The sequence below is a fragment of the Meles meles genome, chromosome 5 (genome assembly GCF_922984935.1).
Source record: "Meles meles chromosome 5, mMelMel3.1 paternal haplotype, whole genome shotgun sequence".
NCBI lineage: Eukaryota > Metazoa > Chordata > Mammalia > Carnivora > Mustelidae > Meles > Meles meles.
In genome coordinates, this window is record NC_060070.1 from 71,817,903 (window position 1) to 71,832,726 (window position 14,824).

Genomic DNA, 14,824 nt, shown 5'->3' on the forward strand with positions numbered 1-14,824 from the left:
TAATGGCTGTCTTTTGGGAGAATAGGGCAGTCCTGTCTCTCTGCAAACTGTTGTCTGAAGAGCAGCATCAAAGACTGGCTGCCTTCTGGGTCATTTTGGTTTCTTGTCAGGTCATGCCTTTGAATGATTTCTTCAAACAATGAGAAATTCTCCTCTTAATGTTCCATTTCAGTTTTTTTCTCATTGTCCTCTTCAAAGTGACAAATGTCCCCTTGGCTCAGTTCTACTTTATACTGCTGACAGGATGAACAACACTCAGGCAGTTGGCTTGGTGCACAGACGTCTCCCCACCCCATGTCCATCCGAGGGCCATTTATCTTTGCTCCCACTCCTTCTCTGAGTGAGAGTGGGCTAGGTGACATTTTAAAATTAGCTCACTTTGATTTATCAATGGACTTTATTCTTTCATCTCTAATAAATGCATTAATGCCATTTTCTTGTCACAGTTCTGGCAAGCCCTTCTATTCATTGGTATGCAATTTTCCTAGATTGTGTGTGGGTAACAGTGGGAGAACGGAGGAGAATATATGTGGTTATTATGTGGGAATAAAATGATAAGCCTTCTGTAGGCAATACCAAATATCTGCAATCATTAAGTTAAGAATCACATTAAAGTTGAACCATGAAGTAACTGTGAGCCTACATGAAGATAAAGAAGGAACAATTTTCATTACGGCTCTCCATTCATTATGAGAGAAGTAAATTTCACAATAGCTTAAGAGGCCTAAAGGATTTTGTCCCACGTTACACTGTCTCCTATTCCTATCTTCTTTTTCCCCTTCACTCCAGTCACCTTGACTCCTTGATGCTCCTTGGACATATCAGGGTACTCTGCCTTAGGGTCTGTGTATTGGCTGTTCCTGCTGATGGAATTCTTTTTGCTCATTTATCCATCTGCCTAACTTTGTCATTTCCTTCCGATCATTACTCAAATGTCCCCTTCTCAATGATGCTCTCCCTGCTTACCCTATACAAATGGCCAACCTGTCTCCTACCTCTCACTTCCAATATTATTTACTCTGCTCTACTTTTTTCTTTTCTCATAGCACCTACCTCTTGTGAGATAGTAAATGATTTGTTTGCTGGATATTTTTGCCTGTCTCTCCTGGGAAGTGGTGAGAGGGGGAGGAACCAGGTTCTTGTCTTATTTTATTCACTGATATATCCCAGGTGACTCAAACAGTGTCTGGCACATAGTAGAGCCTCAGGAAATATTTGTTGACTAAAGGAACCATAGGAGCCTGGGAGGTTTCTACTGTTATCAGTCCTTGTGTGACCTCCCGTGAATTATCCTATATGTGCTCTGGCTTTAAACATTCCTTTGACTTATTTAATGTCAACATTTCCCTATAGATGACAGACTTCCATAGCACAGACTATATTTCTCTCATTTTATTTCCTTGTATCCCCAACATTTGGATAATACCACAAAAATAATACATACTTAGCCCATTGTTATATGAAACAATATAACGTGGATGATGTTGAATTGTGATGACATTTGTTATCTATTTCCTCAATAAGTGACTTATTTCACAACTTTATTTTAGTCTTAAGTTAAATGCTATGACTACAACCCAGGTAATTTGCACTGTCCCTCCCAGGCCATTAGGTATATGCTAATGATGCCTAGACCAGATGTCTAGAAAAGTTAGCACCTCACTTATACCTTAAAGTGATCCAAAGAAAATAACCTTTAACATGTACATGGAAAATCACTTAACAAGTTAGTTAATTTATATATAATACATTTTTTTCCCAAATACAATTTCTCAGGAAATACTGGAAAAGATTAAATAGAGTCTTCCTCACCTTCTGTTCTAAAGTAGCTCATTGTCCTGTTTTGTTTTCGTAATGTGCTTGCCTCTCACTATGTTATACTTTCTTGTTAGTTTGTCTCTTCACTGTAATGGTAATCTTCAGGAGAGGACGTATTCATTTTCTAGGGCTGCAGAAATAAATGATCACAAATGTGGTGGCTTCAGACAACAGAATGTATTATTCTCTTACAGGACTGGAGGCCAGAGTCTGAAATCGAGGTGTTGGCAGTGCTGAGTTCCCTCTGAAATCTCTGGGGGACAGTTCTTCCTTTCTTCCTTGTCTTTTCCAGTGTCTGGTGGCTGCTGGCAATCTTTGGTTTTGCATGGCACCTACACCCATCATTCCAGTCTCAGTCTCCATCTTTTTTTTTTTTTAAGATTTTATTTATTTATTTGACAGACAGATCACAAGTAGGCAGAGAGGCAGGCAGAGGAGGGGGGGGGGGAGCAGGATCCCCGCCGAGCAGAGACCCCGCTGTGGGGCTCGATCCCAGGACCTGGAATCCTGACTTGAGCCAAAGGTAGAGGCTTTAACCCACAGAGCCAAACAGGCAGCCCTCTGTCTCTGTCTTCTCATGGCTTTTGCCATGGTGCTGCTTCCCCTTGTCTGTGCTTCCATTCTGCCTGCTCTTCTAAAGATTTATGATTGGATTTAAGACTCTTTCTAATCCAGGATGATCTTATCTTGGCATCCTTCACTTGATTACCTCTGTAAAGACCCCTTTTTCCCCAAATACGATCGACTCTCTGGGTTCCAGATGGAGAAGTCTTTTGGAGGGCCACCAGTTAACCTGCTACAGGGGCTTGACATGTTAATCCCTGCCATATTCCTGGGATGTAGGATGATTCCTAAGAGATATCATGGATGCCCAATAATTATATGTTGAATAATATAAGAAAAAGAAAGGGCATAAAATGCAGTGGACCCTTAGACTTCCTGGCAAATATGAAATAAAATGACAGTTTGGTTGCTCAGATCCTATAGGACCAGGGGGAAGATTCTTCCAAGGGTATCAATGGACTGAGTCCTTTAGAACAAAGCCAATTCAGTCTTTGAAATTTGAACTGCTCAGCTCACCTCTCATTTCCCTGTTGGCTTTCGATCTCAAGGAGGAGAACCACCAGGAGAAGGAAAAATGGTCAGGTGCCAGTGATGGACTTGTATTGGGAAGGAGTACATAACTGCATGTATTAAATGGTATTCAAAGAGAAAAGGGGGAGACGCATCCATAGGGCATTTGGTGCTGTGTTGCTCTCTCTGGGCTGCCACTCCATGCTTGGCTTTGATCAGGGGCAGTTAGGTCAGCTGGACACAGAATGTGGTTTCGCTCCCAGACAGAGGGACTTCCCCCTAGAGGGACTTCCCCTCTAGTTATAAGACGAACATCAGTGAAAGAACATTGAAGGCCGTTAGTGTGCACTTGTGCTGCTTTGTGTGGCTGAGCCCGAGTGCAGAATTAAGAGGGCAGTGACTTCGGAAAATGTAGGGCTTTGGCTGGTTCTGAAAAAAATAGTTACAGCACTGCTATGTGAAGGCTTTCCTGAGGAGGGAAGATGGTAGGAAAGAGGAGGAGGCTGGGGTATGCAGAGTGCATGGAAGATGTTCATGGCTCACGTGGGGTCCCCCAGGAGACAGGTGAGTCCAGACAGGACGGGAGATGGAGCATGTCATGGGCAATCAGAGGACCTCTGTGAGGTGAAGAGAAAGGACAGCAGCTGCATTTGAAAAATTGGCTTGCTTTCTCGTTGAAGGTGATCAGAACTCCTTTTGGCTTCAGCTCATTCCTTCACTCTTTTTTTTTTTTTCAAGATTTTATTTATTTATTTGACAGATAGAGATCACAAGTAGGGAGAGAGGCAGGCAGAGAGAGAGAGAGAGAGAGAGAGGAGGAAGCAGGCTCCCTGCCAAGCAGAGAGCCCGATGCGGGACTCGATCCCAGGACCCTGAGATCATGACCTGAGCCGAAGGCAGCAGCTTAAACCACTGAGCCACCCAGGCGCCCCTCATTCCTTCACTCTTAACATGATGTCTCTGACAGTGGGCAGTTGAGAAAAAAAAAGAAATGTCTTCACTTGTCCTAACCAGATAAGTTCTACTGTTTTGCTTTGTTTTTTTTTTAAAGCTATGATCTTTGAGCAATTTTTATCTGTTAACTTTTCAGTGTTTTGCCCTCTAAATAGTACCAAAGGTCACAGTCTGCTTTCTATCTTATGAATTTTTCCATCTCTCTTGTGATTTTTTTTTTCCTCTCTTAAATGTTCATTTTATTAAATGCAGTCATGTAGCAATTCCTGTTTCTTGTCATATTAGATTCAGTTCCTTAAAACTATTTGGCCACAACCTCTTCTAGTTCCGGAAAGTTTGCTAAGGCTTTAGTGTTCTTGAGGATGGAAATCACTGTCGTTTGTTACCTATGCCGTAACATTATTTTGAGATGAATGAAAGCTGCATATTTCCAGATCTTCAGACACCATCGGCACGAGTTTCATGGCAATTCTCTTGATAGAGTGCCTTGGAAGCTGAGGTTTTCAACTATCTATTAATTATTTAAGCACTGGGGCTGAAGAATCGTTCAAATGCATACTCAGAATGAGTGCTGAATCTTCTGATTCATCTGTTAGTTTAGCCTCCTTCCACTTTCAAAAGAATCTGAAGTGCAAATGCTTTAAGAATCATGAAAATCAGGGTACAAGTACAAGAGCCAATTAAGAAAATAATGGGAAATGATTGCAATTGGAATTTAGACTAAGGTTCATTCATGTTAACATTGAGTGCAAAATAGCAAGCCAAACTAAAATATGACAAGATAAAAAATATAGTTGTCATCTGTTAAAAGGAAAAACAAACAAACAGACAAATCTCTTTAATCAGGAGAGGTGGATTTTTGTTCTGGCACTAATTTATTGTCTTGGTCAGGAAGACTGATCATTTTGGATTACATATCAGTGGCTTATTAAAAGATGCAGAAATACTCTTCATTTGACCATTTATTATGTCAGAGAGCAGGAAAAACCAAAGATATGATACTATATTCTATGTTGAATTTTTTTTTAATCAAAAGAGAAGGGGACTAACATTTAATAAAAGTTATTGCAGACTGTTAATTACCTGTCAAATGTCAGTTTTCCCTTTTCTTGTAAAAGAATCAAGTGCATGGTGACCAGTGGAAAGCTAGACTTTTCCTGTCTGCTTAGCAGTCAGGTGTGGTCTTGTGACTCAGTTCTGGTCAATGAGATGAAAGCGAAAGTTCCTTCCAGGAAGGTTTCCCCAGAAGGGAGGGGTGAATTCTGCCTTAATTGTGCCAGTAGCAATCTTGACCACGACATAACTTTGAAGTTTGAAAATAGGTGATGTCTGGTCCCCTGAAAACTTCTGGACTGCTTACCCTGAGACTTCCTTTCTGTAGGAGAATAAGCCTTGTGTGCTTAGTCCACAAGAGTTTGGCCTCTTTTGCTAGCAGCCAAATTAAATTACTCCCAGACATGCACAGCTGTGTAGTGTCCATTGCTTCTCCAGTGTTAAGTCCAAAATTTCTCAACTCATCTCGGAGTCATATATTACTGGCTTAGAGCATTTGTGGACCTGGCTAAGGTCCTAAGACGATTTAGGAATTTAGAACTTGAACTCAGTTCTGGTCTGCATGCATTCAAGTGCTGACATTTCTAATAAACTTGCGATGGATCTGAAGGCTTGCTACAGGGGTTGAGCTTAGAAGAGCTGGTGTCTCTCTCAAGATTTCCTTTTTGAATCTCAACTGGAATAGTGTTTCTCAACAGCACTAAGAGAAAGCATGGAAAGAGCTTTGCCCATGTGTAATAAAGGTAGACTTTGGATCTTTTGGAACCCATGTGTTGGCAGTATGACAATCAAAAGAGAAAACTCTCCAAAGGAAGAGGAAATGGAGGAGCCCACTCAGTAGCACCTGGTCCTAAGCTCTACAACACACTCTAGAGATTCTATATTTTATTTTGCTAAGTGAGGTGGTAGTGTTATCTGTGCCCTTCCTCTTTACCTCTAAGAAAATTGTATTGCCTGGCAGACTGATTTCTAGAAATGCATGAAGAAAGAAGAGGGATGGCAGGTACAATGTTAACTGAGAACAGCTTCTTTCCACCGACGCTCATTCCCCCGTGGTTTCCTGACCACAGGCCTCAGTAGCACTTGCCAACCTATTGCAAAAGCCTCTAACTGGCCTCCCTCTGCTGGCCTCTGGCCCACTCTAGGAATCTGTGTGCACCTGCACTGCAGTCCCTTTTCCAACATAAATAGGAACCTGTTGTTCTCCTTCCTTACAAATTTCTGATAAATGACATTGCCTTCAGGGTGGAGCCCAAACTCCTTGACCTGTCATCTCATCCGTTCATTCTCCAGTTTTGTCTTCCATCGCTTCATCCTTACATTCTGGTGTTCACCTCCACGCCCCACAGGTCACATTGAGCTTCCCCTTCTGCAACATTGTCTTTTAAACCCAGCCAGTTTCAGGCTAACCAGTTCTGACAATATACCATTAGCACCAGGCTATTTTTGAATTTGACTTACATCATTCATTTTTCATGTGTCTGAGTCCCATACCCCAAAGGTCTTACCTTTGCTGTAAAGGTGCCAGTGTTACCTTTATTGCCCCCTTTACTTCCATTCTCTCTCGTGATTTTAACAGAGGACTGTGGTTTCTTGTAGTGATAATTTATTTCTCTTGATATTGGGTAATATTTGCAATGTAAGGGTGCCACTGAATGGCCTCGAGATGCTGCTCTCTCTTCATTTTTTCTCAACTGAGTTGGCTATATTGTTTTTATGCTATTCTCTGAAGATTTTGTCTTCTCAGTTTATAGACAACATACATTTATCTCCGTTTTTTTTTTCAGCATTTCAACTTCATTGTTTATTACCGCCTCCCCAAATGATTCATGAACTCTCTAATCCTGAGAGTGACAGCAACTGAGGATTGCTCTAAGTTTAGCCTGTATGTTGGATGGAGAGAAAGTATCAATCTTGAGAGCATTCAAGTGCCCTACTGTCCACCCATGCTCTCTAATTTAGGAGAGCTTAATATTTTTCCTCTTAGATATCACAGCTCTCTGGGGTTGTTTTATTTATCTGTTGAAAGTGAGTGAGCCCAGAGTACTCACCGCCACTCAATGCTTCTCTAACGCTCCTCTACGCATTAATTCCAAATCTGTCTCTCTGACATCGGTATCAAGCTCCAGCTGCCTACCTCACAATCTCTCAGGCACTTCCACCAAGACACCCTGCTGGAACTTAAAATGTAATGTCTAAAAACAAACTGTCAACATCCCATACAACAAATGACCTATCTTCCGATGGATGCAGACCCATCAATGGTGACATCTTGGTCGTAATTATCCAGGAAATTTCGTCAGCCTCTTCCCTGTTCAAACACTATTTACAGAGTGCAAATTAAACTTATAAACAAACTTGACATTCAACACACTCTTCAGATTAAGCCTGGTATCTTTCCTATTTCATGCTCCACGATTTCCCCCTGTGAGTCGTCCACTGTGGTCAGGCATGTATTTACTGCTACAGCGAATATTTCTTCACCATATTTGTTTAAGTAATACTTCTGCAGGAATGTCCTCTTTTCTCTAATCAGAAAGTTGCCATGAAGTCACGGAAGGTTTCGCCCCTTCCATCCTTCCACAGACTTATCCTGACTCCCTGAGTAATTTTGTTCTGACTCCTTTATGTTTGAGTGTGTACCGTTTCTTCAGTACATATTGTATATATGATAGAAGATGTAATGTGACTTGTAAAAGTTAATACAATGTAGGATTAATGATGAGAATGAAACTCTTTCTAAAGAGCAGGAAGAGATGTTAACAGATAATCTGAGATGAAATGTATGCCCTAAAGGGTTACAAATGTGGCAGACTTTCCAAGCAGCTGAGCCAAACTTCAAGCAAGAAGGATGAGTTATGTCATCCTTCTTTTATGGTTTAATTTTAGGAAAAGGAAGCACACGAAAAAGTTCTGCAGAAAACATTTTTCAGGAACAAGACCTCACAATACATTTACAGTGTGAGTCTCTTTTTCATAGGTAAATCTGGTTGACGGTGAACAGCAGACAAAGGCGCTTGCTCATGAAATCCTCTACTATCAACCCTTTAAAAAGGAAGATAGTGTGAAACTGAAGAGCTGAGATAGTGTGGTTTTGGAACTGCCCCTTCTGTTGATGTAGTAATACCAAGACAGAGAGCTTGGGGAACCTGAAAGAATAGGTGGCTTGCTTGTCCACTTGACTCTGGCATATTGGATATAAGGGAGGTTTTGGACTGCAGCCGATTTCTCTGACAAGTGCTTGTTCTGCATGAAGTCTATGTGGCTGATAAAAGTGCGAACCATATGCTTAGGGACCAGATGCACAGAAGGCAGAGTTGTCATTCTGTTGTGAAAATTTAGAAGAGAGTTGTCTTCCACCCAGACAGTCATCCTGCTTCATCTCAGATGACCAGAAATGGAGCCAACTTGCTCTCCCCTCCAAACGGAAAACAAAAAACCTGTATTAGAACATGAGTTTGTACCTATAAAATGGTTACAATAATTTTACATATAAATGAGTCTATGGAAAAAGTCTAGAAACAGAAAAAATTAATTTTTTTTGAAAGTAAATTTTATCAAAATGGTGGCGTTCTGGGGTCAATGACTTCTGGTCTTAAAACTTGCATGGTTGTTAAAAAACAGATGCTTAGGGGCGCCTGGGTGGCTCAGTGGGTTAAGCCTCTGCCTTCAGCTCAGGTCATGATCTCAGGGTCCTGGGATCGAGCCCCGTATCGGGCTCTCTGCTTGGCAGGGAGCCTGCTTCCTCCCCTCTCTGGCTGCTGCTCTGCCTACTTGTAATCTCTCTCTCTCTCTCTCAATCTGTAAAAAAACAAAAAAAAAAACAAACGCTTAACTCTAGAGAACAAATGGGTGGTTACCAGAGGGGAAGTGGGGGGGGGGGGGGTTAGGTGAAATAGGTGAAGGAGATTAAGAGTACATTTATTATGATTAATACTGAATAATGTATAGAATTGTTGAATCACTATATTGTATACCTGGGATTAATATATCACTGTATATTAACTATGCTGGAATTAAAATTTTTAAAAAGACAAAAAAAATGCTTAGTTGTTAAGATAATTGTTAACAACAAATTAAAATGTGGGAAAAGACTTTCCAAAAAAAAAAAAAAAAGAGTACAAAGCTTTCCATCTTCTCCAGCTAAGTTAATTGGATAAGACTCAGAGTCAGCTTTAATGTGTTTAAGAAAACAAATGCTTCTAGCAACAGCTTATATTTGACACTCCTATCCCTTTGCCTCCAGTGGAAAGACTAACCCAAGGCAAATGAAGTGAACCGGATTTGTCCTCTTCCCTTCTCGTCCTCTAAATAACATCCTTTCCCTAGTTAAGGCCCTAATACTCTTGAAAGATCTGATGCTAGTTCCCAGAGGATCCTTTCTTCTTTCTACCCCGGGCTCACAGAGACATAGACAATGTTTTTCTGGTATTATTTAATCAGCACCAACAATATTTAATCCCCTAATACTTCTATGTGATGTCTTATAATTTACCTCTGTGCTTTGTTATTTTTACCTCTGGAGATATTACGAAGTTGGGCAGGATACGACAGGGCAGAGGAAACACATGATGATACTGCATGTCCTACAGTTCATTGTAAAATTGATGAATATCCACTACTGAGAACCTAAGATAAAGTGATTCTGAGGTTATGCTTTCTGGTAATCTAACAATTCTAGGAGAGATCTATGAGATAATAGATTGGCTACTTCATTATTTTGCTCATAGAAATTCTAGTATTTGTTTTGCTTCGATATAACTCCATGTTATTGGGAAAGGTTCTAGTAGATCCCTCAGTTTTTCTCCCCTTCCTCTGGCTACCCTGATTCTTTCTGTTTAGGGGAGAGTCCAGTCATTACTATGTCTTATGGTTTCCTCTGCTTGGAACACTCTACCCCTGGATACCCATGGAGTTTTTCTTTCACCTTCTAAGTGCCAGGGATAATGTCACCTCAGAGACCCTTTCTACAGTCATCTAATGTAAAATACCCTTTTTTAAAAATACCCTTTGCTTTTTTGTATGCCTTATCCAATCACCCTATTTTATGTTTTCCATATCTAAAAACATGCATTATTTCTTGCTTCCCAATGTCTTTCTCCAATCTCCCACTAGAATGGATGTTTTCTATCTTGTTCCTTGTTCATTTCCAGCTCTTATAACAGTGCCAAGTAGATATAAGGTCCTCAATAAATATTTGTTGAATGACTGAGTGACTGCATGAATATAGGAGACTTACCTTAGTGGGGGCAGCTCTCGGGTAAGGGGAAGTCTTGAACTGGCAGTCAATGGAACAGTGCATTTTCATCTCACTGGAGAAGATTCACAAACTTATAACACTACTATTGTAGACCAAGAGATAAAGAATAAAGAAGCAATCTGAGTAAAGGGTCCAGAAATCTGAAAATGTGCTTTCTGAGCACTTGAATAAATGTAGAAGAGAAGAGAAGAGACATAATTTTATCTAGAATGTGAAATAACTTATGGAATGAAAACAAGAATACCAACCTACCTGGTCTTAGAGATATCTTTTGAAAAATTTCTGTTTTTAGTCTTGTCCATGCTCTTCCATAATATTCCTTGAATGAATAAATTAACAAAAGAAAATGTAAGAGGCACAAAACACAAACTTTGGCACTCTTTCTGAAAGAGGTAGGCAGCCTGACCTCAAACACAATTGCAGAGTTGGTCTTTAGCGTTTCAGTCTATTCAGAACTTGCACAGCAGTACCCAGTTTTGGCTACCCCTTCTAGATGCTGTCCCGGTTCTTTTCTGATCCTTCTTTCAGTACTTTTCTCTATTCAACAGCTTAAGCCCTGCACGAGCTAATGTGGGGATCAACTTTTGGGGAGGGTGAGACATGTGTAATTGTTAGCTTTTTTTGGAATCATACTGTCAAGAACTGTGAATGGTCTAAGAATTTTATCCTACTTATAAGTCAACAAGTTCGACTGTTTCTGTTTCCTGGCTAAATTCTGCCAGAATAGAAGATAAGAGACTCCTGGATTAAAGATTTTAAAAACTTTATTACTTACAGCAAAAGCAGAAGCCAGAGACTGGTGCCCCAGAGTTGCACAAGGGGGTGGCCCAACTGGGCTTAGATGGAAGCCTTGACCCTGCAGTGAGTTTCATTATAGGAAAGGAACATTGAACTTGGGAAATGGGCCACGTTCATAGTAAGTGGTAGCAAGTCTCCTCTTTGTCTTGGGTAGTTGTCACTTCATCTCTAAATGTTGCAAACCAACCCTAAAAAATGTCTTGGGTAAACAGTGGTCAGACCCTTACATTCTTGGTGTCCCTGGCAAGGAATTACAGGGGAGCTCAAGGTCAATACTGGATTGCTTCTCCCAACAAGTACCACATGAGATGTGAAGAGAGGTGAGTTTTGATAGACACACATGGCGAAGAAAAGATGGAATGGTTGATTAAGTAACACAGTAAAGGCTGACAAAGGCTTAAAATTCTTTTTCAACACCCGCGTTGGAAGGTATTTGAACATTTGGAACCTTGTAATTCTAAATGGTATATTCTATACTCAGATTCATAGTGAGAACATTTTCCTTTAGCAGAGTTTTAAAAAACTATAGTTCCTGAAAATATGATTCATAAGTTCAGATCATGGCATTTTCCTCCTTCCTTCACCCCCATCCCCTGGCAATCACTAATCTTTTTACTGTTTCCACAGTTTTGCCTTTTCCAGATGTCGTCTAGTTGTAATTATACAGTATGTAGCCTTTGCAGATTGGCTTCTTCACTTAGTAATATATATTTAAGTTTCATCCATGTTCTTTCAAGGCTTCCTCGTTTTCTTTCCTTTTTTTTTTTTTTTTTTTTTTTTTTAGCACTGAATAGTAGTCCATCATCTGGATGTACCATTCTATCATAAATTTTTCCACTCATCTACTGAAAGATATCTTGGTTGCATCCAAGTTTTGGCAATAATGAATCCAGAAGCTATAAACATCCATACGCAGGTTTTTGTGTGGGCATGTATTCAACTAATTTGGGTAAATACCAAAGAACAGGATTACTGAATTGAATGGTAAGAGTATGTTAGTTTTGTAAGAAACAGCCAAAATGTCTTCCAAAGTAGCTACACCATTTTGCACTCCCTCCAGCAATGAGTGAGAGTTCCAGTTGCTCCACATCCTCATCAGCACTTCCTGTTTCAGACTGTGGCCGTTTTCAATAGGTGTGTGGTGTTGTCTCATTGGTTTTTAAATTTGCATTTCCCTGATGAAATACAAGGGCGAAGGTGTTTTCATGTGCTTATTTACTATCTGTTGTTTTTAATGAAGTGTCTGCCTTTTTGCCCAATGGTAAGTTGGGTTGTTACTATTGTTTCTTACTATTGAGTTTTAAGATTTCCTTGGATATTTTATTTTATTTTTTTAAATATATATTTAACAGAGAGAGATCACAGGTAGGCAGAGAGGCAGGCAGAGGGGAGGTGGGGGGGAGAAGGCTCCCTGCTGAGCAGAGAGCCCTATGCGGGGCTGGATCCCAGGACCCTGAGACCATGACCTGAGCTGAAGGCAGAGGCTTACTGCACTGAGCCACCCAGGCACCCCTCCTTGTATATTTTAGATAACAGTACTTTATCAGAGGCTTTTTATTTAAAAAAAAAAGTTTGCTTTATTATTAATCTTTTCTTCCGTGTTGTGTATTCTGCTGGTTAATCATGATTGAACAACCATAGCTCCAATGGCAGCCACATTGTAAAAGCTGAGTTTGCCAAATTTAGAAATATTTTGCATGAGAGGGTGTAGGTGTGGCAGAAAAGTAGGGTGATACAGGGAGGATGAAACAACATAGACTTTTAAAAAATGTCATGTTAAAATAAAATTGCCTCTCTAATGAAGTAAATGACACAGCCTTTGTGTGTATGTGTATAATGTTGGAAAACCATAGTTTTCTGTTCTGATTTAGATTGGGATCTTTTAAATTCTTACTAAGGTATTCCTAAGACACTTTAACAAGAGAATTTTGGAAGCAGTTTTTTGATCAATTTGCGAGATAAATTTTGCCCAAGCTTAACTAGGTCATGCTTTCTATTCTCTTCTATCTCAGCAGAAACACACTTTATCAAAGGCCAGACAGACCAAAAGTAGGATGTGCTTTTTAAAAAGGTGGGTTTGGAATGTTAACAAATTAGTTCTATAATTTTAAATAGCTTCAAATTTAAATACCAAAGTGCTTCAGTGACCCAGCTTTCGCTGAGATCACTACTCCATTGAGATTTATCTTTCTTTCTGAACACCTTGAGCATGTGGAGGTCTGTAGGATATATTTGACAGTTGCAATTTGATGACTGATTTTGGCAACATAGTCTTGTCTTGGGCTGTCATTTAATTTTCCAAGTTTTCCTCTTCACAACAGAAACAAAACCCCTTGTGTATTAGGGCACTGCAGAGAGATAGAACTAATATGTTTATGTCTATACAAACAAGACAGAGATTTATTTTAAGGAGTTGGTTCATGGACCCACAAGGGTTGGAAGTCCAAAATCTGTAGGGCCAGTTGGGAATTCAGGTAAGAGTTGATGTCGTCTTGAATCCGAAATCTGAAGGCCAAGCCAATGGACTGGAAATGCAGGTGGAATTCTGTGCTGGAGTCTTAGAACAAAAGTCTATCTTACATAAAGCTCAGTTTGTTCTGGAAGCCTCCAGCTGAGGCCCAAGAGGCCCATTCACATTCTGGAAGGTGATCTGCTTTATGTAAGGTCAATTACTTGTAAATGTCAATCATATCCAATAATACCTTCAGAGCAACATCTAAACTAATGTACGATCAAACAACTGGGCACGATAACCCAGCCTGCTGATACATAAAATTAACCATCACACTTTGAGAACAGGAGTTCTAGATTCTAGTTCATTGTGTGCTGCCACAGTGCTTATCACCTATTGAATAAATATATCCTGAGTAAGTACAGACTGGCTGAAGGAATATTAGTTGGTCTTCTGAAAATCACTTGTATTACTTCATGAATGAAAATGCCAGGGCACCTGGGTGACTCAGTGGGTTAAGCCTCTGCCTTCAGCTCAGGTCACGGTCTCAGGGTCCTGGGATCGAGCCCCACATTGGGCTCTCAGCATTGAGCCTGCTCCCCCACCCTCCACTGCCTGCCTCTCTGCCTACTTGTGATCTCTCTTTCTCTGTCAAATAATAAATAAAAACATCTTTTTGTTTTGTTGACTGTTTCCTTTGCTGTGCAGAAACTTTTGATCTTGATGAAGTCCCAAAAGTTCATTTTTGCTTTTGTTTCCTTGGCCTTTGGAGACATACCTTGAAAGAAGTTGCTGTGGCTGATATCGAAGAGGTTACTGCCTATGTTCTCCTCTAGGATTCTGATAGATTCCTGTCTCACATTGAGGTCTTTTATCCATTTCGAGTTTATCTTTGTGTATGGTGTAAGAGAATGGTCAAGTTTCATTCTTCTACATATCGCTGTCCAGTTTTCCCAGCACCATTTATTGAAGAGACTGTCTTTTTTCCATTGAATATTTTTTCCTGTTTTGTCGAAGATTATTTCACCATAGAGTTGAGGGTCCATATCTGGGCTCTCCACTCTATTCCACTGGTCTATGTGTCTGTTTTTATGCCAGTACCATGCTGTCTTGGTGATCACAGCTTTGTAGTAAAGCTTGAAATCGGGTAACGTGATGCCGCCAGTTTTGTTTTTGTTTTTCAACATTTCCTTAGCAATTCGGGGTCTCTTCTGATTCCATACAAATTTTAGGATTATTTGCTCCAGCTCTTTGAAAAATACCGGTGGAATTTTGATTGGAATGGCATTAAAAGTATAGATTGCTCTAGGCAGTATAGACATTTTAACCATGTTTATTCTTCCAATCCAAGAGCATGGAACAGTCTTCCATCTTTTTGTGTCTTCTTCAATTTCTTTCATGAGTGTTCTGTAGTT

General features: G+C 40.2%; 1 long non-coding RNA gene across 2 annotated transcripts in view; it reads left to right on the forward strand.

The window, feature by feature from the left end:
* Positions 1-12,084, forward strand: part of LOC123941335 — a 32,860-nt gene extending 20,776 nt beyond the window's left edge. Inside the window, exon 3 of one of the 2 annotated variants that reach the window (XR_006818266.1) lies at positions 11,742-12,084. This is a non-coding gene — a long non-coding RNA (uncharacterized LOC123941335). Of the gene's footprint in view, positions 1-7,879; positions 8,507-11,741 lie in introns of those variants that run through there. The other variant, XR_006818267.1, reaches the window with a different exon arrangement.
* The last annotated feature ends 2,740 nt before the right edge of the window (positions 12,085-14,824 follow it).